General features: G+C 50.1%; 60 non-coding genes across 60 annotated transcripts; 24 read left to right on the forward strand and 36 right to left on the reverse strand.

Moving 5' to 3' along the window:
- Positions 1–137: 137 nt before the first annotated feature.
- On the reverse strand, positions 138–209 carry Trnad-guc. Its single transcript has one exon. It is a non-coding gene; the product is annotated as a tRNA-Asp (tRNA).
- A 107-nt stretch (positions 210–316) lies between these two features.
- Positions 317–388, reverse strand: Trnad-guc. The gene has a single exon. It is a non-coding gene; the product is annotated as a tRNA-Asp (tRNA).
- A 107-nt stretch (positions 389–495) lies between these two features.
- Positions 496–587, reverse strand: Trnai-uau. Its single transcript is given in 2 exon segments — positions 496–531; positions 550–587. It is a non-coding gene; the product is annotated as a tRNA-Ile (tRNA).
- A 378-nt stretch (positions 588–965) lies between these two features.
- Trnar-acg lies at positions 966–1,038 on the forward strand. The gene has a single exon. It is a non-coding gene; the product is annotated as a tRNA-Arg (tRNA).
- A 287-nt stretch (positions 1,039–1,325) lies between these two features.
- On the forward strand, positions 1,326–1,397 carry Trnam-cau. The gene has a single exon. It is a non-coding gene; the product is annotated as a tRNA-Met (tRNA).
- Positions 1,398–1,642: 245 nt separating this feature from the next.
- On the reverse strand, positions 1,643–1,714 carry Trnad-guc. The gene has a single exon. It is a non-coding gene; the product is annotated as a tRNA-Asp (tRNA).
- Positions 1,715–1,821: 107 nt separating this feature from the next.
- Trnad-guc lies at positions 1,822–1,893 on the reverse strand. Its single transcript has one exon. It is a non-coding gene; the product is annotated as a tRNA-Asp (tRNA).
- A 107-nt stretch (positions 1,894–2,000) lies between these two features.
- Trnai-uau lies at positions 2,001–2,092 on the reverse strand. The gene is given in 2 exon segments: positions 2,001–2,036; positions 2,055–2,092. It is a non-coding gene; the product is annotated as a tRNA-Ile (tRNA).
- A 378-nt stretch (positions 2,093–2,470) lies between these two features.
- On the forward strand, positions 2,471–2,543 carry Trnar-acg. The gene has a single exon. It is a non-coding gene; the product is annotated as a tRNA-Arg (tRNA).
- A 287-nt stretch (positions 2,544–2,830) lies between these two features.
- Positions 2,831–2,902, forward strand: Trnam-cau. The gene has a single exon. It is a non-coding gene; the product is annotated as a tRNA-Met (tRNA).
- Positions 2,903–3,147: 245 nt separating this feature from the next.
- Trnad-guc lies at positions 3,148–3,219 on the reverse strand. Its single transcript has one exon. It is a non-coding gene; the product is annotated as a tRNA-Asp (tRNA).
- A 107-nt stretch (positions 3,220–3,326) lies between these two features.
- Trnad-guc lies at positions 3,327–3,398 on the reverse strand. The gene has a single exon. It is a non-coding gene; the product is annotated as a tRNA-Asp (tRNA).
- A 107-nt stretch (positions 3,399–3,505) lies between these two features.
- Trnai-uau lies at positions 3,506–3,597 on the reverse strand. Its single transcript is given in 2 exon segments — positions 3,506–3,541; positions 3,560–3,597. It is a non-coding gene; the product is annotated as a tRNA-Ile (tRNA).
- A 378-nt stretch (positions 3,598–3,975) lies between these two features.
- On the forward strand, positions 3,976–4,048 carry Trnar-acg. The gene has a single exon. It is a non-coding gene; the product is annotated as a tRNA-Arg (tRNA).
- Positions 4,049–4,335: 287 nt separating this feature from the next.
- On the forward strand, positions 4,336–4,407 carry Trnam-cau. The gene has a single exon. It is a non-coding gene; the product is annotated as a tRNA-Met (tRNA).
- Positions 4,408–4,652: 245 nt separating this feature from the next.
- On the reverse strand, positions 4,653–4,724 carry Trnad-guc. The gene has a single exon. It is a non-coding gene; the product is annotated as a tRNA-Asp (tRNA).
- A 107-nt stretch (positions 4,725–4,831) lies between these two features.
- Trnad-guc lies at positions 4,832–4,903 on the reverse strand. The gene has a single exon. It is a non-coding gene; the product is annotated as a tRNA-Asp (tRNA).
- Positions 4,904–5,010: 107 nt separating this feature from the next.
- Positions 5,011–5,102, reverse strand: Trnai-uau. Its single transcript is given in 2 exon segments — positions 5,011–5,046; positions 5,065–5,102. It is a non-coding gene; the product is annotated as a tRNA-Ile (tRNA).
- A 378-nt stretch (positions 5,103–5,480) lies between these two features.
- Positions 5,481–5,553, forward strand: Trnar-acg. The gene has a single exon. It is a non-coding gene; the product is annotated as a tRNA-Arg (tRNA).
- A 287-nt stretch (positions 5,554–5,840) lies between these two features.
- Trnam-cau lies at positions 5,841–5,912 on the forward strand. The gene has a single exon. It is a non-coding gene; the product is annotated as a tRNA-Met (tRNA).
- Positions 5,913–6,157: 245 nt separating this feature from the next.
- Trnad-guc lies at positions 6,158–6,229 on the reverse strand. The gene has a single exon. It is a non-coding gene; the product is annotated as a tRNA-Asp (tRNA).
- A 107-nt stretch (positions 6,230–6,336) lies between these two features.
- Trnad-guc lies at positions 6,337–6,408 on the reverse strand. The gene has a single exon. It is a non-coding gene; the product is annotated as a tRNA-Asp (tRNA).
- A 107-nt stretch (positions 6,409–6,515) lies between these two features.
- On the reverse strand, positions 6,516–6,607 carry Trnai-uau. Its single transcript is given in 2 exon segments — positions 6,516–6,551; positions 6,570–6,607. It is a non-coding gene; the product is annotated as a tRNA-Ile (tRNA).
- Positions 6,608–6,985: 378 nt separating this feature from the next.
- Positions 6,986–7,058, forward strand: Trnar-acg. Its single transcript has one exon. It is a non-coding gene; the product is annotated as a tRNA-Arg (tRNA).
- Positions 7,059–7,345: 287 nt separating this feature from the next.
- Positions 7,346–7,417, forward strand: Trnam-cau. The gene has a single exon. It is a non-coding gene; the product is annotated as a tRNA-Met (tRNA).
- Positions 7,418–7,662: 245 nt separating this feature from the next.
- Trnad-guc lies at positions 7,663–7,734 on the reverse strand. Its single transcript has one exon. It is a non-coding gene; the product is annotated as a tRNA-Asp (tRNA).
- Positions 7,735–7,841: 107 nt separating this feature from the next.
- On the reverse strand, positions 7,842–7,913 carry Trnad-guc. The gene has a single exon. It is a non-coding gene; the product is annotated as a tRNA-Asp (tRNA).
- A 107-nt stretch (positions 7,914–8,020) lies between these two features.
- Trnai-uau lies at positions 8,021–8,112 on the reverse strand. Its single transcript is given in 2 exon segments — positions 8,021–8,056; positions 8,075–8,112. It is a non-coding gene; the product is annotated as a tRNA-Ile (tRNA).
- Positions 8,113–8,490: 378 nt separating this feature from the next.
- Trnar-acg lies at positions 8,491–8,563 on the forward strand. The gene has a single exon. It is a non-coding gene; the product is annotated as a tRNA-Arg (tRNA).
- A 287-nt stretch (positions 8,564–8,850) lies between these two features.
- Positions 8,851–8,922, forward strand: Trnam-cau. The gene has a single exon. It is a non-coding gene; the product is annotated as a tRNA-Met (tRNA).
- Positions 8,923–9,167: 245 nt separating this feature from the next.
- On the reverse strand, positions 9,168–9,239 carry Trnad-guc. Its single transcript has one exon. It is a non-coding gene; the product is annotated as a tRNA-Asp (tRNA).
- A 107-nt stretch (positions 9,240–9,346) lies between these two features.
- On the reverse strand, positions 9,347–9,418 carry Trnad-guc. The gene has a single exon. It is a non-coding gene; the product is annotated as a tRNA-Asp (tRNA).
- Positions 9,419–9,525: 107 nt separating this feature from the next.
- Trnai-uau lies at positions 9,526–9,617 on the reverse strand. Its single transcript is given in 2 exon segments — positions 9,526–9,561; positions 9,580–9,617. It is a non-coding gene; the product is annotated as a tRNA-Ile (tRNA).
- Positions 9,618–9,995: 378 nt separating this feature from the next.
- Positions 9,996–10,068, forward strand: Trnar-acg. Its single transcript has one exon. It is a non-coding gene; the product is annotated as a tRNA-Arg (tRNA).
- A 287-nt stretch (positions 10,069–10,355) lies between these two features.
- Trnam-cau lies at positions 10,356–10,427 on the forward strand. The gene has a single exon. It is a non-coding gene; the product is annotated as a tRNA-Met (tRNA).
- Positions 10,428–10,672: 245 nt separating this feature from the next.
- On the reverse strand, positions 10,673–10,744 carry Trnad-guc. The gene has a single exon. It is a non-coding gene; the product is annotated as a tRNA-Asp (tRNA).
- A 107-nt stretch (positions 10,745–10,851) lies between these two features.
- On the reverse strand, positions 10,852–10,923 carry Trnad-guc. Its single transcript has one exon. It is a non-coding gene; the product is annotated as a tRNA-Asp (tRNA).
- Positions 10,924–11,030: 107 nt separating this feature from the next.
- On the reverse strand, positions 11,031–11,122 carry Trnai-uau. The gene is given in 2 exon segments: positions 11,031–11,066; positions 11,085–11,122. It is a non-coding gene; the product is annotated as a tRNA-Ile (tRNA).
- Positions 11,123–11,500: 378 nt separating this feature from the next.
- On the forward strand, positions 11,501–11,573 carry Trnar-acg. The gene has a single exon. It is a non-coding gene; the product is annotated as a tRNA-Arg (tRNA).
- Positions 11,574–11,860: 287 nt separating this feature from the next.
- Trnam-cau lies at positions 11,861–11,932 on the forward strand. The gene has a single exon. It is a non-coding gene; the product is annotated as a tRNA-Met (tRNA).
- Positions 11,933–12,177: 245 nt separating this feature from the next.
- Trnad-guc lies at positions 12,178–12,249 on the reverse strand. The gene has a single exon. It is a non-coding gene; the product is annotated as a tRNA-Asp (tRNA).
- Positions 12,250–12,356: 107 nt separating this feature from the next.
- On the reverse strand, positions 12,357–12,428 carry Trnad-guc. Its single transcript has one exon. It is a non-coding gene; the product is annotated as a tRNA-Asp (tRNA).
- Positions 12,429–12,535: 107 nt separating this feature from the next.
- On the reverse strand, positions 12,536–12,627 carry Trnai-uau. Its single transcript is given in 2 exon segments — positions 12,536–12,571; positions 12,590–12,627. It is a non-coding gene; the product is annotated as a tRNA-Ile (tRNA).
- A 378-nt stretch (positions 12,628–13,005) lies between these two features.
- Positions 13,006–13,078, forward strand: Trnar-acg. The gene has a single exon. It is a non-coding gene; the product is annotated as a tRNA-Arg (tRNA).
- A 287-nt stretch (positions 13,079–13,365) lies between these two features.
- On the forward strand, positions 13,366–13,437 carry Trnam-cau. The gene has a single exon. It is a non-coding gene; the product is annotated as a tRNA-Met (tRNA).
- A 5,842-nt stretch (positions 13,438–19,279) lies between these two features.
- Positions 19,280–19,351, reverse strand: Trnad-guc. Its single transcript has one exon. It is a non-coding gene; the product is annotated as a tRNA-Asp (tRNA).
- Positions 19,352–19,458: 107 nt separating this feature from the next.
- Positions 19,459–19,550, reverse strand: Trnai-uau. Its single transcript is given in 2 exon segments — positions 19,459–19,494; positions 19,513–19,550. It is a non-coding gene; the product is annotated as a tRNA-Ile (tRNA).
- Positions 19,551–19,928: 378 nt separating this feature from the next.
- On the forward strand, positions 19,929–20,001 carry Trnar-acg. Its single transcript has one exon. It is a non-coding gene; the product is annotated as a tRNA-Arg (tRNA).
- A 287-nt stretch (positions 20,002–20,288) lies between these two features.
- Positions 20,289–20,360, forward strand: Trnam-cau. Its single transcript has one exon. It is a non-coding gene; the product is annotated as a tRNA-Met (tRNA).
- A 245-nt stretch (positions 20,361–20,605) lies between these two features.
- Positions 20,606–20,677, reverse strand: Trnad-guc. Its single transcript has one exon. It is a non-coding gene; the product is annotated as a tRNA-Asp (tRNA).
- Positions 20,678–20,784: 107 nt separating this feature from the next.
- Trnad-guc lies at positions 20,785–20,856 on the reverse strand. Its single transcript has one exon. It is a non-coding gene; the product is annotated as a tRNA-Asp (tRNA).
- A 107-nt stretch (positions 20,857–20,963) lies between these two features.
- On the reverse strand, positions 20,964–21,055 carry Trnai-uau. Its single transcript is given in 2 exon segments — positions 20,964–20,999; positions 21,018–21,055. It is a non-coding gene; the product is annotated as a tRNA-Ile (tRNA).
- A 378-nt stretch (positions 21,056–21,433) lies between these two features.
- Positions 21,434–21,506, forward strand: Trnar-acg. Its single transcript has one exon. It is a non-coding gene; the product is annotated as a tRNA-Arg (tRNA).
- Positions 21,507–21,793: 287 nt separating this feature from the next.
- Positions 21,794–21,865, forward strand: Trnam-cau. Its single transcript has one exon. It is a non-coding gene; the product is annotated as a tRNA-Met (tRNA).
- Positions 21,866–22,110: 245 nt separating this feature from the next.
- Trnad-guc lies at positions 22,111–22,182 on the reverse strand. Its single transcript has one exon. It is a non-coding gene; the product is annotated as a tRNA-Asp (tRNA).
- A 107-nt stretch (positions 22,183–22,289) lies between these two features.
- Positions 22,290–22,361, reverse strand: Trnad-guc. The gene has a single exon. It is a non-coding gene; the product is annotated as a tRNA-Asp (tRNA).
- A 107-nt stretch (positions 22,362–22,468) lies between these two features.
- Trnai-uau lies at positions 22,469–22,560 on the reverse strand. The gene is given in 2 exon segments: positions 22,469–22,504; positions 22,523–22,560. It is a non-coding gene; the product is annotated as a tRNA-Ile (tRNA).
- Positions 22,561–22,938: 378 nt separating this feature from the next.
- Trnar-acg lies at positions 22,939–23,011 on the forward strand. Its single transcript has one exon. It is a non-coding gene; the product is annotated as a tRNA-Arg (tRNA).
- Positions 23,012–23,298: 287 nt separating this feature from the next.
- On the forward strand, positions 23,299–23,370 carry Trnam-cau. Its single transcript has one exon. It is a non-coding gene; the product is annotated as a tRNA-Met (tRNA).
- Positions 23,371–23,615: 245 nt separating this feature from the next.
- On the reverse strand, positions 23,616–23,687 carry Trnad-guc. The gene has a single exon. It is a non-coding gene; the product is annotated as a tRNA-Asp (tRNA).
- Between the last annotated feature and the right edge of the window lie 1,997 nt (positions 23,688–25,684).

Here is a 25,684-nt window from a genome sequence, read left to right on the forward strand (position 1 = left end):
AGAATGCGAGAACCACTTCCTAAGATGTAGCATTTTTTAAGATTTCGCGCCAACTACACTCCACGATCGCAAAGTTAATGCTCTTACGACCCCCATACGGGCAACACTCGAACAGGTTTGTGAGATAAAAATCGCACCTCCCCGGCGGGGAATCGAACCCCGGTCTCCCGCGTGACAGGCGGGGATACTAACCACTATACTACCGAGGATGCGCTGTAGGCAGGTGCCCTTGTGCGAGAGATATGGTGCTAGTAGCCGCAAACGTCCTACACTAAGTTCGGCGAGTGATAGAGCAGCAATTAAAAATCGGATGTGCCTCCCCGGCGGGGAATCGAACCCCGGTCTCCCGCGTGACAGGCGGGGATACTAACCACTATACTACCGAGGAAGACGCAGCTAGCGTCTCGAATGCACAATTATGTTACTCAAATAGCTGATACATCTCAAACCTAGCCTCCTGTTGCTGTCAGAGACAGCTGCTATGAAATAAAAGTATGCCTCAGGTGAGGCTCGAACTCACAACCCCGGCATTGCTCACGGCTACTGCCTTATAAGTACCGTGCGCTAACCAATTGCGCCACTGGGGCTACAACACGGCGCTCTCAGTTAGCGGTATTCACTTTGCTGCAAACCAGTGGTGGCCACAGAAACATACGATCGCCACCTGATGCCATACTGCGACTTTGGCACCTGACTACCAATGCTTCGTGCTATTCTTGTTTCATATGCTACGCTTACATGCATATCAACCGGCTCTCGTCGTCGAGAAAACGCGGGAAAACGCGCGCCTTGCCTTCTGCTACCTGTCGAACAGCGAGAGCAGATGCGTGGCAAGCTCTAAGCTCTGCAGGCGCACTGCGGCCACGCAGCTGCACGAAAGGTACCTTCCTTGGGAGCTTGCTCAGCCATGGAGAACACGTTTCTTAGCGAATTGCACTTGTCTCGTAGAAAGAAGTGCTGCCATTGGCCCTGTGGCGCAACGGATAACGCGTCTGACTACGGATCAGAAGATTCCAGGTTCGAATCCTGGCAGGGTCAGCATTTTGTTAGTTGCCGACGCGTAGCTGGGCAGTGGATTTCGTATGTCGCCGCATCGTGGAGTGCTTTGTTGCTCCTGTGCATCTCGCAGCTGCATGTCGAGTCGATCGTGGTAAATATCGCTGCCTGCAAGCGTCAGCGTAGCGTCAGTCGAGCAAAGTCGAGACAAGTCAAGCTGAGAGCTGTAGGAGATGATACGCAATTAAATACAGGCGTGTGAAAGCGACGCAGACAACACTTTCCAAGTGTCCCACGTCACGTGGCGAAGAGCGGGCGCAAGCCTAGCCAGCAGAGTGGCGCAGTGGAAGCGTGCTGGGCCCATAACCCAGAGGTCCGTGGATCGAAACCACGCTCTGCTAAAATTATTTATTTTGCGGACTGCGTCGAGCTCGATTATTACGCCCACAGCGTGGGCTGGGGTGCTTTGACTCAGCGTTAACAGCAAACCCCGTAATTCTGAAGTGTGAAGAATGCGAGAACCACTTCCTAAGATGTAGCATTTTTTAAGATTTCGCGCCAACTACACTCCACGATCGCAAAGTTAATGCTCTTACGACCCCCATACGGGCAACACTCGAACAGGTTTGTGAGATAAAAATCGCACCTCCCCGGCGGGGAATCGAACCCCGGTCTCCCGCGTGACAGGCGGGGATACTAACCACTATACTACCGAGGATGCGCTGTAGGCAGGTGCCCTTGTGCGAGAGATATGGTGCTAGTAGCCGCAAACGTCCTACACTAAGTTCGGCGAGTGATAGAGCAGCAATTAAAAATCGGATGTGCCTCCCCGGCGGGGAATCGAACCCCGGTCTCCCGCGTGACAGGCGGGGATACTAACCACTATACTACCGAGGAAGACGCAGCTAGCGTCTCGAATGCACAATTATGTTACTCAAATAGCTGATACATCTCAAACCTAGCCTCCTGTTGCTGTCAGAGACAGCTGCTATGAAATAAAAGTATGCCCCAGGTGAGGCTCGAACTCAGAACCCTGGCATTGCTCACGGCTACTGCCTTATAAGTACCGTGCGCTAACCAATTGCGCCACTGGGGCTACAACACGGCGCTCTCAGTTAGCGGTATTCACTTTGCTGCAAACCAGTGGTGGCCACAGAAACATACGATCGCCACCTGATGCCATACTGCGACTTTGGCACCTGACTACCAATGCTTCGTGCTATTCTTGTTTCATATGCTACGCTTACATGCATATCAACCGGCTCTCGTCGTCGAGAAAACGCGGGAAAACGCGCGCCTTGCCTTCTGCTACCTGTCGAACAGCGAGAGCAGATGCGTGGCAAGCTCTAAGCTCTGCAGGCGCACTGCGGCCACGCAGCTGCACGAAAGGTACCTTCCTTGGGAGCTTGCTCAGCCATGGAGAACACGTTTCTTAGCGAATTGCACTTGTCTCGTAGAAAGAAGTGCTGCCATTGGCCCTGTGGCGCAACGGATAACGCGTCTGACTACGGATCAGAAGATTCCAGGTTCGAATCCTGGCAGGGTCAGCATTTTGTTAGTTGCCGACGCGTAGCTGGGCAGTGGATTTCGTATGTCGCCGCATCGTGGAGTGCTTTGTTGCTCCTGTGCATCTCGCAGCTGCATGTCGAGTCGATCGTGGTAAATATCGCTGCCTGCAAGCGTCAGCGTAGCGTCAGTCGAGCAAAGTCGAGACAAGTCAAGCTGAGAGCTGTAGGAGATGATACGCAATTAAATACAGGCGTGTGAAAGCGACGCAGACAACACTTTCCAAGTGTCCCACGTCACGTGGCGAAGAGCGGGCGCAAGCCTAGCCAGCAGAGTGGCGCAGTGGAAGCGTGCTGGGCCCATAACCCAGAGGTCCGTGGATCGAAACCACGCTCTGCTAAAATTATTTATTTTGCGGACTGCGTCGAGCTCGATTATTACGCCCACAGCGTGGGCTGGGGTGCTTTGACTCAGCGTTAACAGCAAACCCCGTAATTCTGAAGTGTGAAGAATGCGAGAACCACTTCCTAAGATGTAGCATTTTTTAAGATTTCGCGCCAACTACACTCCACGATCGCAAAGTTAATGCTCTTACGACCCCCATACGGGCAACACTCGAACAGGTTTGTGAGATAAAAATCGCACCTCCCCGGCGGGGAATCGAACCCCGGTCTCCCGCGTGACAGGCGGGGATACTAACCACTATACTACCGAGGATGCGCTGTAGGCAGGTGCCCTTGTGCGAGAGATATGGTGCTAGTAGCCGCAAACGTCCTTCACTAAGTTCGGCGAGTGATAGAGCAGCAATTAAAAATCGGATGTGCCTCCCCGGCGGGGAATCGAACCCCGGTCTCCCGCGTGACAGGCGGGGATACTAACCACTATACTACCGAGGAAGACGCAGCTAGCGTCTCGAATGCACAATTATGTTACTCAAATAGCTGATACATCTCAAACCTAGCCTCCTGTTGCTGTCAGAGACAGCTGCTATGAAATAAAAGTATGCCCCAGGTGAGGCTCGAACTCACAACCCCGGCATTGCTCACGGCTACTGCCTTATAAGTACCGTGCGCTAACCAATTGCGCCACTGGGGCTACAACACGGCGCTCTCAGTTAGCGGTATTCACTTTGCTGCAAACCAGTGGTGGCCACAGAAACATACGATCGCCACCTGATGCCATACTGCGACTTTGGCACCTGACTACCAATGCTTCGTGCTATTCTTGTTTCATATGCTACGCTTACATGCATATCAACCGGCTCTCGTCGTCGAGAAAACGCGGGAAAACGCGCGCCTTGCCTTCTGCTACCTGTCGAACAGCGAGAGCAGATGCGTGGCAAGCTCTAAGCTCTGCAGGCGCACTGCGGCCACGCAGCTGCACGAAAGGTACCTTCCTTGGGAGCTTGCTCAGCCATGGAGAACACGTTTCTTAGCGAATTGCACTTGTCTCGTAGAAAGAAGTGCTGCCATTGGCCCTGTGGCGCAACGGATAACGCGTCTGACTACGGATCAGAAGATTCCAGGTTCGAATCCTGGCAGGGTCAGCATTTTGTTAGTTGCCGACGCGTAGCTGGGCAGTGGATTTCGTATGTCGCCGCATCGTGGAGTGCTTTGTTGCTCCTGTGCATCTCGCAGCTGCATGTCGAGTCGATCGTGGTAAATATCGCTGCCTGCAAGCGTCAGCGTAGCGTCAGTCGAGCAAAGTCGAGACAAGTCAAGCTGAGAGCTGTAGGAGATGATACGCAATTAAATACAGGCGTGTGAAAGCGACGCAGACAACACTTTCCAAGTGTCCCACGTCACGTGGCGAAGAGCGGGCGCAAGCCTAGCCAGCAGAGTGGCGCAGTGGAAGCGTGCTGGGCCCATAACCCAGAGGTCCGTGGATCGAAACCACGCTCTGCTAAAATTATTTATTTTGCGGACTGCGTCGAGCTCGATTATTACGCCCACAGCGTGGGCTGGGGTGCTTTGACTCAGCGTTAACAGCAAACCCCGTAATTCTGAAGTGTGAAGAATGCGAGAACCACTTCCTAAGATGTAGCATTTTTTAAGATTTCGCGCCAACTACACTCCACGATCGCAAAGTTAATGCTCTTACGACCCCCATACGGGCAACACTCGAACAGGTTTGTGAGATAAAAATCGCACCTCCCCGGCGGGGAATCGAACCCCGGTCTCCCGCGTGACAGGCGGGGATACTAACCACTATACTACCGAGGATGCGCTGTAGGCAGTTGCCCTTGTGCGAGAGATATGGTGCTAGTAGCCGCAAACGTCCTACACTAAGTTCGGCGAGTGATAGAGCAGCAATTAAAAATCGGATGTGCCTCCCCGGCGGGGAATCGAACCCCGGTCTCCCGCGTGACAGGCGGGGATACTAACCACTATACTACCGAGGAAGACGCAGCTAGCGTCTCGAATGCACAATTATGTTACTCAAATAGCTGATACATCTCAAACCTAGCCTCCTGTTGCTGTCAGAGACAGCTGCTATGAAATAAAAGTATGCCCCAGGTGAGGCTCGAACTCACAACCCCGGCATTGCTCACGGCTACTGCCTTATAAGTACCGTGCGCTAACCAATTGCGCCACTGGGGCTACAACACGGCGCTCTCAGTTAGCGGTATTCACTTTGCTGCAAACCAGTGGTGGCCACAGAAACATACGATCGCCACCTGATGCCATACTGCGACTTTGGCACCTGACTACCAATGCTTCGTGCTATTCTTGTTTCATATGCTACGCTTACATGCATATCAACCGGCTCTCGTCGTCGAGAAAACGCGGGAAAACGCGCGCCTTGCCTTCTGCTACCTGTCGAACAGCGAGAGCAGATGCGTGGCAAGCTCTAAGCTCTGCAGGCGCACTGCGGCCACGCAGCTGCACGAAAGGTACCTTCCTTGGGAGCTTGCTCAGCCATGGAGAACACGTTTCTTAGCGAATTGCACTTGTCTCGTAGAAAGAAGTGCTGCCATTGGCCCTGTGGCGCAACGGATAACGCGTCTGACTACGGATCAGAAGATTCCAGGTTCGAATCCTGGCAGGGTCAGCATTTTGTTAGTTGCCGACGCGTAGCTGGGCAGTGGATTTCGTATGTCGCCGCATCGTGGAGTGCTTTGTTGCTCCTGTGCATCTCGCAGCTGCATGTCGAGTCGATCGTGGTAAATATCGCTGCCTGCAAGCGTCAGCGTAGCGTCAGTCGAGCAAAGTCGAGACAAGTCAAGCTGAGAGCTGTAGGAGATGATACGCAATTAAATACAGGCGTGTGAAAGCGACGCAGACAACACTTTCCAAGTGTCCCACGTCACGTGGCGAAGAGCGGGCGCAAGCCTAGCCAGCAGAGTGGCGCAGTGGAAGCGTGCTGGGCCCATAACCCAGAGGTCCGTGGATCGAAACCACGCTCTGCTAAAATTATTTATTTTGCGGACTGCGTCGAGCTCGATTATTACGCCCACAGCGTGGGCTGGGGTGCTTTGACTCAGCGTTAACAGCAAACCCCGTAATTCTGAAGTGTGAAGAATGCGAGAACCACTTCCTAAGATGTAGCATTTTTTAAGATTTCGCGCCAACTACACTCCACGATCGCAAAGTTAATGCTCTTACGACCCCCATACGGGCAACACTCGAACAGGTTTGTGAGATAAAAATCGCACCTCCCCGGCGGGGAATCGAACCCCGGTCTCCCGCGTGACAGGCGGGCATACTAACCACTATACTACCGAGGATGCGCTGTAGGCAGGTGCCCTTGTGCGAGAGATATGGTGCTAGTAGCCGCAAACGTCCTTCACTAAGTTCGGCGAGTGATAGAGCAGCAATTAAAAACCGGATGTGCCTCCCCGGCGGGGAATCGAACCCCGGTCTCCCGCGTGACAGGCGGGGATACTAACCACTATACTACCGAGGAAGACGCAGCTAGCGTCTCGAATGCACAATTATGTTACTCAAATAGCTGATACATCTCAAACCTAGCCTCCTGTTGCTGTCAGAGACAGCTGCTATGAAATAAAAGTATGCCCCAGGTGAGGCTCGAACTCACAACCCCGGCATTGCTCACGGCTACTGCCTTATAAGTACCGTGCGCTAACCAATTGCGCCACTGGGGCTACAACACGGCGCTCTCAGTTAGCGGTATTCACTTTGCTGCAAACCAGTGGTGGCCACAGAAACATACGATCGCCACCTGATGCCATACTGCGACTTTGGCACCTGACTACCAATGCTTCGTGCTATTCTTGTTTCATATGCTACGCTTACATGCATATCAACCGGCTCTCGTCGTCGAGAAAACGCGGGAAAACGCGCGCCTTGCCTTCTGCTACCTGTCGAACAGCGAGAGCAGATGCGTGGCAAGCTCTAAGCTCTGCAGGCGCACTGCGGCCACGCAGCTGCACGAAAGGTACCTTCCTTGGGAGCTTGCTCAGCCATGGAGAACACGTTTCTTAGCGAATTGCACTTGTCTCGTAGAAAGAAGTGCTGCCATTGGCCCTGTGGCGCAACGGATAACGCGTCTGACTACGGATCAGAAGATTCCAGGTTCGAATCCTGGCAGGGTCAGCATTTTGTTAGTTGCCGACGCGTAGCTGGGCAGTGGATTTCGAATGTCGCCGCATCGTGGAGTGCTTTGTTGCTCCTGTGCATCTCGCAGCTGCATGTCGAGTCGATCGTGGTAAATATCGCTGCCTGCAAGCGTCAGCGTAGCGTCAGTCGAGCAAAGTCGAGACAAGTCAAGCTGAGAGCTGTAGGAGATGATACGCAATTAAATACAGGCGTGTGAAAGCGACGCAGACAACACTTTCCAAGTGTCCCACGTCACGTGGCGAAGAGCGGGCGCAAGCCTAGCCAGCAGAGTGGCGCAGTGGAAGCGTGCTGGGCCCATAACCCAGAGGTCCGTGGATCGAAACCACGCTCTGCTAAAATTATTTATTTTGCGGACTGCGTCGAGCTCGATTATTACGCCCACAGCGTGGGCTGGGGTGCTTTGACTCAGCGTTAACAGCAAACCCCGTAATTCTGAAGTGTGAAGAATGCGAGAACCACTTCCTAAGATGTAGCATTTTTTAAGATTTCGCGCCAACTACACTCCACGATCGCAAAGTTAATGCTCTTACGACCCCCATACGGGCAACACTCGAACAGGTTTGTGAGATAAAAATCGCACCTCCCCGGCGGGGAATCGAACCCCGGTCTCCCGCGTGACAGGCGGGGATACTAACCACTATACTACCGAGGATGCGCTGTAGGCAGTTGCCCTTGTGCGAGAGATATGGTGCTAGTAGCCGCAAACGTCCTACACTAAGTTCGGCGAGTGATAGAGCAGCAATTAAAAATCGGATGTGCCTCCCCGGCGGGGAATCGAACCCCGGTCTCCCGCGTGACAGGCGGGGATACTAACCACTATACTACCGAGGAAGACGCAGCTAGCGTCTCGAATGCACAATTATGTTACTCAAATAGCTGATACATCTCAAACCTAGCCTCCTGTTGCTGTCAGAGACAGCTGCTATGAAATAAAAGTATGCCCCAGGTGAGGCTCGAACTCACAACCCCGGCATTGCTCACGGCTACTGCCTTATAAGTACCGTGCGCTAACCAATTGCGCCACTGGGGCTACAACACGGCGCTCTCAGTTAGCGGTATTCACTTTGCTGCAAACCAGTGGTGGCCACAGAAACATACGATCGCCACCTGATGCCATACTGCGACTTTGGCACCTGACTACCAATGCTTCGTGCTATTCTTGTTTCATATGCTACGCTTACATGCATATCAACCGGCTCTCGTCGTCGAGAAAACGCGGGAAAACGCGCGCCTTGCCTTCTGCTACCTGTCGAACAGCGAGAGCAGATGCGTGGCAAGCTCTAAGCTCTGCAGGCGCACTGCGGCCACGCAGCTGCACGAAAGGTACCTTCCTTGGGAGCTTGCTCAGCCATGGAGAACACGTTTCTTAGCGAATTGCACTTGTCTCGTAGAAAGAAGTGCTGCCATTGGCCCTGTGGCGCAACGGATAACGCGTCTGACTACGGATCAGAAGATTCCAGGTTCGAATCCTGGCAGGGTCAGCATTTTGTTAGTTGCCGACGCGTAGCTGGGCAGTGGATTTCGTATGTCGCCGCATCGTGGAGTGCTTTGTTGCTCCTGTGCATCTCGCAGCTGCATGTCGAGTCGATCGTGGTAAATATCGCTGCCTGCAAGCGTCAGCGTAGCGTCAGTCGAGCAAAGTCGAGACAAGTCAAGCTGAGAGCTGTAGGAGATGATACGCAATTAAATACAGGCGTGTGAAAGCGACGCAGACAACACTTTCCAAGTGTCCCACGTCACGTGGCGAAGAGCGGGCGCAAGCCTAGCCAGCAGAGTGGCGCAGTGGAAGCGTGCTGGGCCCATAACCCAGAGGTCCGTGGATCGAAACCACGCTCTGCTAAAATTATTTATTTTGCGGACTGCGTCGAGCTCGATTATTACGCCCACAGCGTGGGCTGGGGTGCTTTGACTCAGCGTTAACAGCAAACCCCGTAATTCTGAAGTGTGAAGAATGCGAGAACCACTTCCTAAGATGTAGCATTTTTTAAGATTTCGCGCCAACTACACTCCACGATCGCAAAGTTAATGCTCTTACGACCCCCATACGGGCAACACTCGAACAGGTTTGTGAGATAAAAATCGCACCTCCCCGGCGGGGAATCGAACCCCGGTCTCCCGCGTGACAGGCGGGGATACTAACCACTATACTACCGAGGATGCGCTGTAGGCAGTTGCCCTTGTGCGAGAGATATGGTGCTAGTAGCCGCAAACGTCCTACACTAAGTTCGGCGAGTGATAGAGCAGCAATTAAAAATCGGATGTGCCTCCCCGGCGGGGAATCGAACCCCGGTCTCCCGCGTGACAGGCGGGGATACTAACCACTATACTACCGAGGAAGACGCAGCTAGCGTCTCGAATGCACAATTATGTTACTCAAATAGCTGATACATCTCAAACCTAGCCTCCTGTTGCTGTCAGAGACAGCTGCTATGAAATAAAAGTATGCCCCAGGTGAGGCTCGAACTCACAACCCCGGCATTGCTCACGGCTACTGCCTTATAAGTACCGTGCGCTAACCAATTGCGCCACTGGGGCTACAACACGGCGCTCTCAGTTAGCGGTATTCACTTTGCTGCAAACCAGTGGTGGCCACAGAAACATACGATCGCCACCTGATGCCATACTGCGACTTTGGCACCTGACTACCAATGCTTCGTGCTATTCTTGTTTCATATGCTACGCTTACATGCATATCAACCGGCTCTCGTCGTCGAGAAAACGCGGGAAAACGCGCGCCTTGCCTTCTGCTACCTGTCGAACAGCGAGAGCAGATGCGTGGCAAGCTCTAAGCTCTGCAGGCGCACTGCGGCCACGCAGCTGCACGAAAGGTACCTTCCTTGGGAGCTTGCTCAGCCATGGAGAACACGTTTCTTAGCGAATTGCACTTGTCTCGTAGAAAGAAGTGCTGCCATTGGCCCTGTGGCGCAACGGATAACGCGTCTGACTACGGATCAGAAGATTCCAGGTTCGAATCCTGGCAGGGTCAGCATTTTGTTAGTTGCCGACGCGTAGCTGGGCAGTGGATTTCGTATGTCGCCGCATCGTGGAGTGCTTTGTTGCTCCTGTGCATCTCGCAGCTGGATGTCGAGTCGATCGTGGTAAATATCGCTGCCTGCAAGCGTCAGCGTAGCGTCAGTCGAGCAAAGTCGAGACAAGTCAAGCTGAGAGCTGTAGGAGATGATACGCAATTAAATACAGGCGTGTGAAAGCGACGCAGACAACACTTTCCAAGTGTCCCACGTCACGTGGCGAAGAGCGGGCGCAAGCCTAGCCAGCAGAGTGGCGCAGTGGAAGCGTGCTGGGCCCATAACCCAGAGGTCCGTGGATCGAAACCACGCTCTGCTAAAATTATTTATTTTGCGGACTGCGTCGAGCTCGATTATTACGCCCACAGCGTGGGCTGGGGTGCTTTGACTCAGCGTTAACAGCAAACCCCGTAATTCTGAAGTGTGAAGAATGCGAGAACCACTTCCTAAGATGTAGCATTTTTTAAGATTTCGCGCCAACTACACTCCACGATCGCAAAGTTAATGCTCTTACGACCCCCATACGGGCAACACTCGAACAGGTTTGTGAGATAAAAATCGCACCTCCCCGGCGGGGAATCGAACCCCGGTCTCCCGCGTGACAGGCGGGGATACTAACCACTATACTACCGAGGATGCGCTGTAGGCAGTTGCCCTTGTGCGAGAGATATGGTGCTAGTAGCCGCAAACGTCCTACACTAAGTTCGGCGAGTGATAGAGCAGCAATTAAAAATCGGATGTGCCTCCCCGGCGGGGAATCGAACCCCGGTCTCCCGCGTGACAGGCGGGGATACTAACCACTATACTACCGAGGAAGACGCAGCTAGCGTCTCGAATGCACAATTATGTTACTCAAATAGCTGATACATCTCAAACCTAGCCTCCTGTTGCTGTCAGAGACAGCTGCTATGAAATAAAAGTATGCCCCAGGTGAGGCTCGAACTCACAACCCCGGCATTGCTCACGGCTACTGCCTTATAAGTACCGTGCGCTAACCAATTGCGCCACTGGGGCTACAACACGGCGCTCTCAGTTAGCGGTATTCACTTTGCTGCAAACCAGTGGTGGCCACAGAAACATACGATCGCCACCTGATGCCATACTGCGACTTTGGCACCTGACTACCAATGCTTCGTGCTATTCTTGTTTCATATGCTACGCTTACATGCATATCAACCGGCTCTCGTCGTCGAGAAAACGCGGGAAAACGCGCGCCTTGCCTTCTGCTACCTGTCGAACAGCGAGAGCAGATGCGTGGCAAGCTCTAAGCTCTGCAGGCGCACTGCGGCCACGCAGCTGCACGAAAGGTACCTTCCTTGGGAGCTTGCTCAGCCATGGAGAACACGTTTCTTAGCGAATTGCACTTGTCTCGTAGAAAGAAGTGCTGCCATTGGCCCTGTGGCGCAACGGATAACGCGTCTGACTACGGATCAGAAGATTCCAGGTTCGAATCCTGGCAGGGTCAGCATTTTGTTAGTTGCCGACGCGTAGCTGGGCAGTGGATTTCGTATGTCGCCGCATCGTGGAGTGCTTTGTTGCTCCTGTGCATCTCGCAGCTGCATGTCGAGTCGATCGTGGTAAATATCGCTGCCTGCAAGCGTCAGCGTAGCGTCAGTCGAGCAAAGTCGAGACAAGTCAAGCTGAGAGCTGTAGGAGATGATACGCAATTAAATACAGGCGTGTGAAAGCGACGCAGACAACACTTTCCAAGTGTCCCACGTCACGTGGCGAAGAGCGGGCGCAAGCCTAGCCAGCAGAGTGGCGCAGTGGAAGCGTGCTGGGCCCATAACCCAGAGGTCCGTGGATCGAAACCACGCTCTGCTAAAATTATTTATTTTGCGGACTGCGTCGAGCTCGATTATTACGCCCACAGCGTGGGCTGGGGTGCTTTGACTCAGCGTTAACAGCAAACCCCGTAATTCTGAAGTGTGAAGAATGCGAGAACCACTTCCTAAGATGTAGCATTTTTTAAGATTTCGCGCCAACTACACTCCACGATCGCAAAGTTAATGCTCTTACGACCCCCATACGGGCAACACTCGAACAGGTTTGTGAGATAAAAATCGCACCTCCCCGGCGGGGAATCGAACCCCGGTCTCCCGCGTGACAGGCGGGGATACTAACCACTATACTACCGAGGATGCGCTGTAGGCAGTTGCCCTTGTGCGAGAGATATGGTGCTAGTAGCCGCAAACGTCCTACACTAAGTTCGGCGAGTGATAGAGCAGCAATTAAAAATCGGATGTGCCTCCCCGGCGGGGAATCGAACCCCGGTCTCCCGCGTGACAGGCGGGGATACTAACCACTATACTACCGAGGAAGACGCAGCTAGCGTCTCGAATGCACAATTATGTTACTCAAATAGCTGATACATCTCAAACCTAGCCTCCTGTTGCTGTCAGAGACAGCTGCTATGAAATAAAAGTATGCCCCAGGTGAGGCTCGAACTCACAACCCCGGCATTGCTCACGGCTACTGCCTTATAAGTACCGTGCGCTAACCAATTGCGCCACTGGGGCTACAACACGGCGCTCTCAGTTAGCGGTATTCACTTTGCTGCAAACCAGTGGTGGCCACAGAAACATACGATCGCCACCTGATGCCATACTGCGACTTTGGCACCTGACTACCAATGCTTCGTGCTATTCTTGTTTCATATGCTACGCTTACATGCATATCAACCGGCTCTCGTCGTCGAGAAAACGCGGGAAAACGCGCGCCTTGCCTTCTGCTACCTGTCGAACAGCGAGAGCAGATGCGTGGCAAGCTCTAAGCTCTGCAGGCGCACTGCGGCCACGCAGCTGCACGAAAGGTACCTTCCTTGGGAGCTTGCTCAGCCATGGAGAACACGTTTCTTAGCGAATTGCACTTGTCTCGTAGAAAGAAGTGCTGCCATTGGCCCTGTGGCGCAACGGATAACGCGTCTGACTACGGATCAGAAGATTCCAGGTTCGAATCCTGGCAGGGTCAGCATTTTGTTAGTTGCCGACGCGTAGCTGGGCAGTGGATTTCGTATGTCGCCGCATCGTGGAGTGCTTTGTTGCTCCTGTGCATCTCGCAGCTGCATGTCGAGTCGATCGTGGTAAATATCGCTGCCTGCAAGCGTCAGCGTAGCGTCAGTCGAGCAAAGTCGAGACAAGTCAAGCTGAGAGCTGTAGGAGATGATACGCAATTAAATACAGGCGTGTGAAAGCGACGCAGACAACACTTTCCAAGTGTCCCACGTCACGTGGCGAAGAGCGGGCGCAAGCCTAGCCAGCAGAGTGGCGCAGTGGAAGCGTGCTGGGCCCATAACCCAGAGGTCCGTGGATCGAAACCACGCTCTGCTAAAATTATTTATTTTGCGGACTGCGTCGAGCTCGATTATTACGCCCACAGCGTGGGCTGGGGTGCTTTGACTCAGCGTTAACAGCAAACCCCGTAATTCTGAAGTGTGAAGAATGCGAGAACCACTTCCTAAGATGTAGCATTTTTTAAGATTTCGCGCCAACTACACTCCACGATCGCAAAGTTAATGCTCTTACGACCCCCATACGGGCAACACTCGAACAGGTTTGTGAGATAAAAATCGCACCTCCCCGGCGGGGAATCGAACCCCGGTCTCCCGCGTGACAGGCGGGGATACTAACCACTATACTACTTTTTTTTTTTTTTATTTTTATTTTCCGAAGTCCGACGCCTTATCCATTTTTTTTTATTTTTTTTTTTTTTTGCCTTAACCACTTTTTTTTTTTTTAGACGCCTTAACCACTTGTTTTTTTTTTTTAACCACTTTTTTTTTTTTTTTTTTTTTTTTATAGCAGACACTCCACCACTTTTTTTTTTTTTTTTTTGAATATCGTTGTCACTGTGTATCTGAGATCAATTTGAACATGACGGACGCTGAGACTGGAACTCGTCACAATTGTCTGCTCGGTAGAGGCAGATGAGAGGGGCTGCTGCAGCAGCAACAGACTAACCGATCCCTTGTTTTTCAAAAACAATGTCCAACATATTGCCAAAGATTTTTGTCAAGTTGCCCGTTTGTTTTATTCTCCAATAAGCAGTATGCATGTATGCCAAAAATTCAACTAGGTTGTCGCCGTCCCGTCTGGTGATCGTATAATGCACATAATTTGCCAATATCCACATCATTGTAGTATTCTTAGCCATAGGATAGTAGTCCGTATCTGGGTTCGTGATGATAGTGGTCGAGATACTCGCTGGCGAGCTTCTCGATAATAGTGCGAGTTTTTCCCTCACCCATCGCCAGTTGTTTAAGTGTCCGCAGCAGGTGAAACGATGAAGCAAAGTGTCGATTAAACCACACTTAACACATTTATCAGAGGGATGTAAGCCTATTCTGTGTAATTTGACATTAGTGGCGATGGTATCATTCACCACCTGGTACCAAGTTGATGCAACATCCCATGTATGAATCTTAAGACTAATGTTCCTCCATAGGGTCTTCCAGTTACAAGATGGATTTTTTGCCTCAATTGTATTACATTGACGCATCTTAGACCATTTCTGCATGACTTCATTCGTTGTCAAATGCGAGTTTTGTAAGATGCTTTCGCCTACATAACTTGTTTCAATGAAATATTCTCGTACATGTTTCAGCTGGTAGTTTATGTTGCTGATGTCGACGGGCGGGTGTATGTTTCCAGGGCGAAGGACGTGGAACAGACTTGCAGTTATGTTTGGGTCGTGACTGTATACTAGGCGCGAAGTGCGTTTCAGAAAAAGGGCATTGGCTTTTTTATGGATGTCAGTGAGCCCTAGCCCGCCGTCGGGTCGTGATTTTGTTAGCGTGGCACTGTCGAGTTTAAAAATGTTCCCTTTCCACACGAATCTGCTAGCTATTTGCAACATTTTTCTGGCCTGAACTTTAGGTATGGGAAATACTTGTGCCAAGTAGTATGCTTTGGAGAAAATACATATATTGACTATCTTGATCCTTTCTATCAAGTTCGCAGAGCGCCAGTTGTTTTCAACAATGAGACCATGCATGCTGTTCGTAACAGCTTTCCAGTTTTTCGCCGCCATTTTAAGAGGACATTTGTCGACGATAATACCTAGTGACTTAGGATTGTCCACTTTTTGGGCCCAGGGTATGGATACATGTTCAAGACCTCTCAAGTTAACCAGTTTGCATTTTCCTTCATTGAGTTTAGCTCCAGACACCTTACTGTATTTGTCGATTTCCGTTTTAATCGTCTTTACGTCGTTTACACAACGAATAACTGCTGTGACGTCATCGGCATAGGCACGCACTGCAAAACAAGCTCTTGATATAGAGAGACCTGGTAATGTGGACTCCAGTTTCCTGAGGAGAGGTTCCAGAGAAAAGGCAAAGAGCAACATCGAGAGAGGACTTCCCTGTGGGACCCCTCTCATAAGTGTAATCGGTATTGTCGACTGGCCGTTAACACACAATCGGGTGGTAATGCCTGTGATGACATTGCGGAGTAAGGTTACTACTGTGTTATCTAATCCAATCCTTTCCATGATCTGGAGGATGTAACGGTGACTCACACGATCAAAAGCCTTAGAAAGGTCGACAAACAGTAGGGCACAGTTGATGTTGGTCGCCGCCGTGATCGAAATTACGTCCCTGATGTCAGCGATTGTGGTCATTACGCTTCTGCCAGGGATGCAAGACTGATGATTCTTAATGACATGCCGGGCTATCAAGATTAATCTACTGTTTATCGCTCTGGCAATAGTCTTATAATCAAAATTTAACAGCATGATAGGCCGGAAGTTATCAATTTGCCTGTGGCCTCTTTGTTTCGGTATGAGCACTGTTCTACCTTCTTTCAACTCGTCCGGTATTCTGTGGCCTCGAAAGACTTCGTTGATAATTTCTGTGAGGGTGGGTCCAACGACATGCCAAAATTTGTGATAGAATTCTTTGGGGAGACCATCTGGACCAGGGGATTTGTTTGCAGGGGAACCGACAATTAAGTCTAAGACATCTGAAATTGCGAAATCGGCAAGAAATTCATTGTTGTCTTCTGCAGTTAAGTTACTGCCCAAAGGCTGAAGGAAATCAGACGTCAGATTTACATCAAGTGGATCTTCTGAGTATAATTCTCTATAATAATGATAAAAACCCTGAACAATGTCCTTTTGGTGCACAAGATGATCACCGGTTGGGGTAACTAGTTCGTCAACGAAGGTCCGCACACGATTGGAACGGTGTTTGATGAGATGGTATAAGGAAGTCATTTCGCTATCACTAACCGATTTGGTCTTAGCTTTAATTTTTAGGCCATCTAATTGCCTGTGCTTAATGCTTAACAGCTTCGCTTTGACTCGTTGGATTTGTGCAGCGTAAACATTGGAGTCATGAGATTTGTCATATAATTCTCTTAAAAGGGCATAATAAAATTCTGTTGTCTTCTTGTTATCCGTCGCTTTCTGATAGCAGTAAGAGATCAGGCATTGTCGCAGTTTTCTTTTAGCTGTGTGTGTCCACCACTCTAGTTTAGTTCTGTGCTTGTTAATGGAGCGGAGACAAAAATTCCATGTTGCACAAATGGCATCTTCGAGCTCCAGGTCTTGAAGATGAGAAGTGTTAAACATCCACTGCCCTTTGAACCTTTTTGTTGGTTGCTTGTCGAGATTTAAGGTGACAGCATAGGCACAATGGTCAGAAAACGGAGCTGGAATAACTTCAGTATCAAGAACTCGGTTGCTGATATGAGACGATATATAGATCCGGTCAAGTCGACTACTTGAAGTAGGGGTAAAAAAAGTAAATTTAACCAGGGTGGGGTGCAGAATTTCCCACGTATCTTTCAACCGAACCTTGGTGACGAGTTCGCGAAGGTCATGACAGTAATTAAACTGTGGCCTCTGATCCTTCTGATGTACCACGCAGTTAAAATCACCACCTAGAACAATGTTAACGGGGTCCTTTCGAAGCAAATAAATGACTTCATCTTTAAAATAGGCACTTCTCGCTGACTTGTAACTGCTGCCGGAGGGTGCGTACACATTTACAACAGTGACATCAAAGATTTTGCAGCTAATACCGCGACCAGATTCAAGTTTTTCGACCTCTGTGACGGGGATACCATTACGGACTAGCACGGCCGTGCCTGTATGAAGTTCGTGAGCTACGTTTTCAATGGATTGGAAACCAGGAATATCAAAACTTTTGACTGCCACCTCCTGTAGCAGAATGATGTCTGCTTCAGATTCGTAAACGAATTGCCGCAGCATTGCTACTTTAAGGTCGGATTGCAGTTTGTTAATATTTATGGTTAACAGTTTATAGGCTTGAGACATGTCTACATTAGGTTGAACTTAGACTTTGAGGACTGTCAGCGTGTCAGACGAACAACATCACAGAAAACATTGAAAAAACCATACGGAACAAAAGAGAAAAACAACTTATAGAGGCCTTCCGTCCTAACGCAACGTCACTATGCCGTAAACAAGTATCCATTAATCGTTACTACTGTGGGGGTGGATCTCGCCGGCACTTGTGGTTTGACGGCCGTCAGGTTCGTCACGTACTACTTCGTACCCGATATTCTTCTGTTTCAAATCTGATTGCCCCTGTTGCGACTGTTGTGATTGCGATGGATTGCGAGAAGCCGAAAGATTAGGCTGTGGTTTGAGTTTGCGCCGTACCGTCGGTTGAGATGCCGATATCGTTGTCGAGTCATCGGCCTTCTGTGTTGCTGTTTCCGTCCGACCGACAGTCGTGACCTGTTGTTTGGCAACAACTTTCTCCTGTTTGTTTCCACCTGTGGCTTGTTGTCGTGGTTTGTTGTGGAGCCGATGTTTACCCGCCACTTCCTCATGTTGGTCGCGTTGAGGCGGCTGTTGTACATCGCCGGTGACACTCAAAGTTGTTGACAGTTGCTGCTGGTCGGTAGGATCCTCCGTTTCCACATCCGATTTGTTGGTGGCAGGTGGTACTGCAGGATCGATCTGCATACAATCGGCTTCTACTAAATCTCCGTCGGCTGAAGGACGTGGTTTTCTGATTGTGGGAGAGGTGCGAGATAATTCATCTCCTGAATGATCATCGCTTCGCTCCAGTGGCCGTTTTTTATTCTGTACATCCCTGTCAGGGGGAACAGATTCGAGATTCGTCGGGGCTACGATAGGTGGAAAATCAGTGACACTGCAAGGAAAGTCAGATGAACTTTCCTTAGCAACATCATCTACAGGTTGGACAGGTGTACCGTTTGCCATAACGTCACTGAGTGTCAATTTACGTCGCTGCATGAGGTTCGTTTTTAAGACAAACACACGGCGGGGACAATCCTGCCGAAAATGACCTGACTCATTACAGACGTGACATGTAGGGATTTGTCCAGTATAAACAATATGAGCCTTGTGACCTTCAACGGAGATATGTGACGGGATATTAGTCTTAACTTCCATTTCAACCGACCTTATTCCATTAAAGCACTGGAGTTTATAATGCGGCGACCAGCGTTCATTAATGATTTCTTTTACATCCCCATATTGAGATAGAGCAACCTTAATTTTTTCGTTTTCTAGTTCAATTGGTAAATTAAGAACTCGAACAGTCCGATATGTAGTATCAGCCCTTTTGATAGAAACCATACTACTAGTGCCGTCCCTATGGATAAACTCGACTTGGTTGCCAAACTTATCGCGAATTTTATCAACCATTAACGGATTAAAGAACTTAACAAACACACAGTAGTTGTCGGAATCAAGCTGGGTAGTATGAACAGAATCCGGGTTAATGCCAATTACCTCTGTGAGCCATTCGTGAACCTCGAGAGCAGACGGTTGAACCCGGCGAGTTTCCTTTTCAAACGAAAAAACCAGGGTGTTCTTCCTGATGGAGGAAGCCATGTCGTGCAGCACCGGTCGGATTACGGTCAAAACCGAAAATCCCTAGAGCGACGAATATCCGAAGACGTAACCAGTACACAAAACTGGTGTAGAACAGATCTCAATTTAAACACAGAACAGAAAGCAGTACACACGAAACGATAAGTACTAGCGTAAGCGCTGTTTACACGGAGCGGCGGCAAGTACGTCCGTACGCGACGGCAGCTAGAGCCACACTGAAGACTACCGAGGATGCGCTGTAGGCAGTTGCCCTTGTGCGAGAGATATGGTGCTAGTAGCCGCAAACGTCCTACACTAAGTTCGGCGAGTGATAGAGCAGCAATTAAAAATCGGATGTGCCTCCCCGGCGGGGAATCGAACCCCGGTCTCCCGCGTGACAGGCGGGGATACTAACCACTATACTACCGAGGAAGACGCAGCTAGCGTCTCGAATGCACAATTATGTTACTCAAATAGCTGATACATCTCAAACCTAGCCTCCTGTTGCTGTCAGAGACAGCTGCTATGAAATAAAAGTATGCCCCAGGTGAGGCTCGAACTCACAACCCCGGCATTGCTCACGGCTACTGCCTTATAAGTACCGTGCGCTAACCAATTGCGCCACTGGGGCTACAACACGGCGCTCTCAGTTAGCGGTATTCACTTTGCTGCAAACCAGTGGTGGCCACAGAAACATACGATCGCCACCTGATGCCATACTGCGACTTTGGCACCTGACTACCAATGCTTCGTGCTATTCTTGTTTCATATGCTGCGCTTACATGCATATCAACCGGCTCTCGTCGTCGAGAAAACGCGGGAAAACGCGCGCCTTGCCTTCTGCTACCTGTCGAACAGCGAGAGCAGATGCGTGGCAAGCTCTAAGCTCTGCAGGCGCACTGCGGCCACGCAGCTGCACGAAAGGTACCTTCCTTGGGAGCTTGCTCAGCCATGGAGAACACGTTTCTTAGCGAACTGCACTTGTCTCGTAGAAAGAAGTGCTGCCATTGGCCCTGTGGCGCAACGGATAACGCGTCTGACTACGGATCAGAAGATTCCAGGTTCGAATCCTGGCAGGGTCAGCATTTTGTTAGTTGCCGACGCGTAGCTGGGCAGTGGATTTCGTATGTCGCCGCATCGTGGAGTGCTTTGTTGCTCCTGTGCATCTCGCAGCTGCATGTCGAGTCGATCGTGGTAAATATCGCTGCCTGCAAGCGTCAGCGTAGCGTCAGTCGAGCAAAGTCGAGACAAGTCAAGCTGAGAGCTGTAGGAGATGATACGCAATTAAATACAGGCGTGTGAAAGCGACGCAGACAACACTTTCCAAGTGTCCCACGTCACGTGGCGAAGAGCGGGCGCAAGCCTAGCCAGCAGAGTGGCGCAGTGGAAGCGTGCTGGGCCCATAACCCAGAGGTCCGTGGATCGAAACCACGCTCTGCTAAAATTATTTATTTTGCGGACTGCGTCGAGCTCGATTATTACGCCCACAGCGTGGGCTGGGGTGCTTTGACTCAGCGTTAACAGCAAACCCCGTAATTCTGAAGTGTGAAGAATGCGAGAACCACTTCCTAAGATGTAGCATTTTTTAAGATTTCGCGCCAACTACACTCCACGATCGCAAAGTTAATGCTCTTACGACCCCCATACGGGCAACACTCGAACAGGTTTGTGAGATAAAAATCGCACCTCCCCGGCGGGGAATCGAACCCCGGTCTCCCGCGTGACAGGCGGGGATACTAACCACTATACTACCGAGGATGCGCTGTAGGCAGTTGCCCTTGTGCGAGAGATATGGTGCTAGTAGCCGCAAACGTCCTACACTAAGTTCGGCGAGTGATAGAGCAGCAATTAAAAATCGGATGTGCCTCCCCGGCGGGGAATCGAACCCCGGTCTCCCGCGTGACAGGCGGGGATACTAACCACTATACTACCGAGGAAGACGCAGCTAGCGTCTCGAATGCACAATTATGTTACTCAAATAGCTGATACATCTCAAACCTAGCCTCCTGTTGCTGTCAGAGACAGCTGCTATGAAATAAAAGTATGCCCCAGGTGAGGCTCGAACTCACAACCCCGGCATTGCTCACGGCTACTGCCTTATAAGTACCGTGCGCTAACCAATTGCGCCACTGGGGCTACAACACGGCGCTCTCAGTTAGCGGTATTCACTTTGCTGCAAACCAGTGGTGGCCACAGAAACATACGATCGCCACCTGATGCCATACTGCGACTTTGGCACCTGACTACCAATGCTTCGTGCTATTCTTGTTTCATATGCTGCGCTTACATGCATATCAACCGGCTCTCGTCGTCGAGAAAACGCGGGAAAACGCGCGCCTTGCCTTCTGCTACCTGTCGAACAGCGAGAGCAGATGCGTGGCAAGCTCTAAGCTCTGCAGGCGCACTGCGGCCACGCAGCTGCACGAAAGGTACCTTCCTTGGGAGCTTGCTCAGCCATGGAGAACACGTTTCTTAGCGAATTGCACTTGTCTCGTAGAAAGAAGTGCTGCCATTGGCCCTGTGGCGCAACGGATAACGCGTCTGACTACGGATCAGAAGATTCCAGGTTCGAATCCTGGCAGGGTCAGCATTTTGTTAGTTGCCGACGCGTAGCTGGGCAGTGGATTTCGTATGTCGCCGCATCGTGGAGTGCTTTGTTGCTCCTGTGCATCTCGCAGCTGCATGTCGAGTCGATCGTGGTAAATATCGCTGCCTGCAAGCGTCAGCGTAGCGTCAGTCGAGCAAAGTCGAGACAAGTCAAGCTGAGAGCTGTAGGAGATGATACGCAATTAAATACAGGCGTGTGAAAGCGACGCAGACAACACTTTCCAAGTGTCCCACGTCACGTGGCGAAGAGCGGGCGCAAGCCTAGCCAGCAGAGTGGCGCAGTGGAAGCGTGCTGGGCCCATAACCCAGAGGTCCGTGGATCGAAACCACGCTCTGCTAAAATTATTTATTTTGCGGACTGCGTCGAGCTCGATTATTACGCCCACAGCGTGGGCTGGGGTGCTTTGACTCAGCGTTAACAGCAAACCCCGTAATTCTGAAGTGTGAAGAATGCGAGAACCACTTCCTAAGATGTAGCATTTTTTAAGATTTCGCGCCAACTACACTCCACGATCGCAAAGTTAATGCTCTTACGACCCCCATACGGGCAACACTCGAACAGGTTTGTGAGATAAAAATCGCACCTCCCCGGCGGGGAATCGAACCCCGGTCTCCCGCGTGACAGGCGGGGATACTAACCACTATACTACCGAGGATGCGCTGTAGGCAGGTGCCCTTGTGCGAGAGATATGGTGCTAGTAGCCGCAAACGTCCTTCACTAAGTTCGGCGAGTGATAGAGCAGCAATTAAAAATCGGATGTGCCTCCCCGGCGGGGAATCGAACCCCGGTCTCCCGCGTGACAGGCGGGGATACTAACCACTATACTACCGAGGAAGACGCAGCTAGCGTCTCGAATGCACAATTATGTTACTCAAATAGCTGATACATCTCAAACCTAGCCTCCTGTTGCTGTCAGAGACAGCTGCTATGAAATAAAAGTATGCCCCAGGTGAGGCTCGAACTCACAACCCCGGCATTGCTCACGGCTACTGCCTTATAAGTACCGTGCGCTAACCAATTGCGCCACTGGGGCTACAACACGGCGCTCTCAGTTAGCGGTATTCACTTTGCTGCAAACCAGTGGTGGCCACAGAAACATACGATCGCCACCTGATGCCATACTGCGACTTTGGCACCTGACTACCAATGCTTCGTGCTATTCTTGTTTCATATGCTACGCTTACATGCATATCAACCGGCTCTCGTCGTCGAGAAAACGCGGGAAAACGCGCGCCTTGCCTTCTGCTACCTGTCGAACAGCGAGAGCAGATGCGTGGCAAGCTCTAAGCTCTGCAGGCGCACTGCGGCCACGCAGCTGCACGAAAGGTACCTTCCTTGGGAGCTTGCTCAGCCATGGAGAACACGTTTCTTAGCGAATTGCACTTGTCTCGTAGAAAGAAGTGCTGCCATTGGCCCTGTGGCGCAACGGATAACGCGTCTGACTACGGATCAGAAGATTCCAGGTTCGAATCCTGGCAGGGTCAGCATTTTGTTAGTTGCCGACGCGTAGCTGGGCAGTGGATTTCGTATGTCGCCGCATCGTGGAGTGCTTTGTTGCTCCTGTGCATCTCGCAGCTGCATGTCGAGTCGATCGTGGTAAATATCGCTGCCTGCAAGCGTCAGCGTAGCGTCAGTCGAGCAAAGTCGAGACAAGTCAAGCTGAGAGCTGTAGGAGATGATACGCAATTAAATACAGGCGTGTGAAAGCGACGCAGACAACACTTTCCAAGTGTCCCACGTCACGTGGCGAAGAGCGGGCGCAAGCCTAGCCAGCAGAGTGGCGCAGTGGAAGCGTGCTGGGCCCATAACCCAGAGGTCCGTGGATCGAAACCACGCTCTGCTAAAATTATTTATTTTGCGGACTGCGTCGAGCTCGATTATTACGCCCACAGCGTGGGCTGGGGTGCTTTGACTCAGCGTTAACAGCAAACCCCGTAATTCTGAAGTGTGAAGAATGCGAGAACCACTTCCTAAGATGTAGCATTTTTTAAGATTTCGCGCCAACTACACTCCACGATCGCAAAGTTAATGCTCTTACGACCCCCATACGGGCAACACTCGAACAGGTTTGTGAGATAAAAATCGCACCTCCCCGGCGGGGAATCGAACCCCGGTCTCCCGCGTGACAGGCGGGGATACTAACCACTATACTACCGAGGATGCGCTGTAGGCAGGTGCCCTTGTGCGAGAGATATGGTGCTAGTAGCCGCAAACGTCCTACACTAAGTTCGGCGAGTGATAGAGCAGCAATTAAAAATCGGATGTGCCTCCCCGGCGGGGAATCGAACCCCGGTCTCCCGCGTGACAGGCGGGGATACTAACCACTATTTTTTTTTTTTTTTTTTTTTTTTTTGTGTTTTTTTTTTTTTTTTTTTATTTTATTTTTTTTTTTTTTTTTTTTTTTTTTTTTTTGAGCCTCCCTTCTCCCCACACAGCCCATCCATACGCTCACCTTTTTGTGCCTTCTTCGGCTAGCTTCTGCGCTTTTTTAGTGGAGACTGTTCTTTTGTATTTTTTTTTTTTGTTTTAAGTTTTTTTTTCTTTTTTATTTATTTTATTTATTTTTTTTATTTTTTTTTTTATTTTTTTTATTTTTTTTTTTTTATTTGGCGGTGGTATATCTCAGGATCACTACCTCTCAAGCTCGTCTTCACTTAGTAATGGCATGAATATTTCCGTGTTGTTCTGCATTCGTCGATGTTTCAGTTGCTTGAAGGCTTGATTCAATGTTGTCATCTCTTAGCGTTGAGAGTATGTTCGCCGAGATGGCCGCCGTGCAGTTTCCTTGCTGTTATTCACTAAAGTAACTGGTGTGTTCCTTGAGTTGGTGGAGACAAAAACAAGAAGAGCATATGATTCTCTTTCTGTATCGTAGATAATAAGGAGAAATAAAGGTCCGTATTGAGGAAAAAAACGGGTATCTAGAAAGAAATACTGCCTCGTCTGAGTTAAACTACATCAAATTAAATATACGTGGCTTCTGGGGAACGTAAAGAAACAGAAATAAATATTGGCTCCACAAGCTTGGCATCCTGTTGCATGCTGCTTCTTTTTGACCTTAGGTGCACACATTGTACCACCTATGAAACAATAAAGTCCGGAGAACTGACAAAGAGATACCCTAATAATAGAAGAAAGAAATAAAAAGCAATAATCGTACTCAATGGTTCGCACACTTAAAGTTTTCCATCATTCAAAGCAACGGTGAGAAATTTCTGAAATTTTTCTTTATATTTTCGTAATCGTTTGATCGCGTAATATTCAGCAATAAGATACATATGAAAATCAGAAAGTGTAGGCGTTTTAGTCGTCAGCATATAATAGAGGTACTGTCCAATTAACCAGGTATAGCTATTATTTTTAGATTTCGGAAATAATTGCCAGTCCGGGTGGAGTACATCCTGCAGTTGTATTGCGGATGGCGACGTTCTATTAATAAGAGCCAGTTTCATTCTAGTCCAGTTCCAGATTTGCGTTTGATCTCTGCAGTATAATATGTGTTGCAATGTTTCCACATGTCCACATGCGTCGCAAGTCGGTGTAGGCCGCAATTGGATCTTACACAATTTCTCCCCCGTGGGCATCACCTCGTTCACAACATCATACCACACGGATCGTACTCGGGAACGAAGAAGAGGAGTGCTGATATTCATCCAAATTTGTCGCCAGTTCTTGCCAGGATACTTCATTTCTATAGAGTTATTCTGTTGCCGATTCGTAAATACACTGTAGACAGCCGCAGCAGTGAATGCTTGCAGGTGTTGATGCACATAGCTGGACTCCACGTAAAATCGGCGAATATGAACGAGCTCGGGATGGATAGGTCCAACATTTATCGGTGGCGTCAAATCCGGTGGTCGTAACTGCTGGAATAGACGTGCCGTAAGACCTGTCTGACTACATTGTAAGATCCTTGATGTTCTAGCTAGAAAAATCGCTAAGCACTGTAATTCAACATCTTTAAGGGCTAGACCACCTTTATAGTGAGGTAAAGCGGTAGCCTTGAAAGCGACTTTAAAAATATTACCTCGCCAAACGTACCAGCCTGCAAGAGCTAAAATTCTGTTTGCAATATCGGTAGGAATAGGGAGAACAGCGGCAACATGGTAAATCTTGCTGAGAACATAATAATTGACGAAATGTGCTCTCTGAATCCT

This window comes from Schistocerca americana, unplaced genomic scaffold, assembly GCF_021461395.2.
Source record: "Schistocerca americana isolate TAMUIC-IGC-003095 unplaced genomic scaffold, iqSchAmer2.1 HiC_scaffold_632, whole genome shotgun sequence".
Classification (NCBI taxonomy): domain Eukaryota; kingdom Metazoa; phylum Arthropoda; class Insecta; order Orthoptera; family Acrididae; genus Schistocerca; species Schistocerca americana.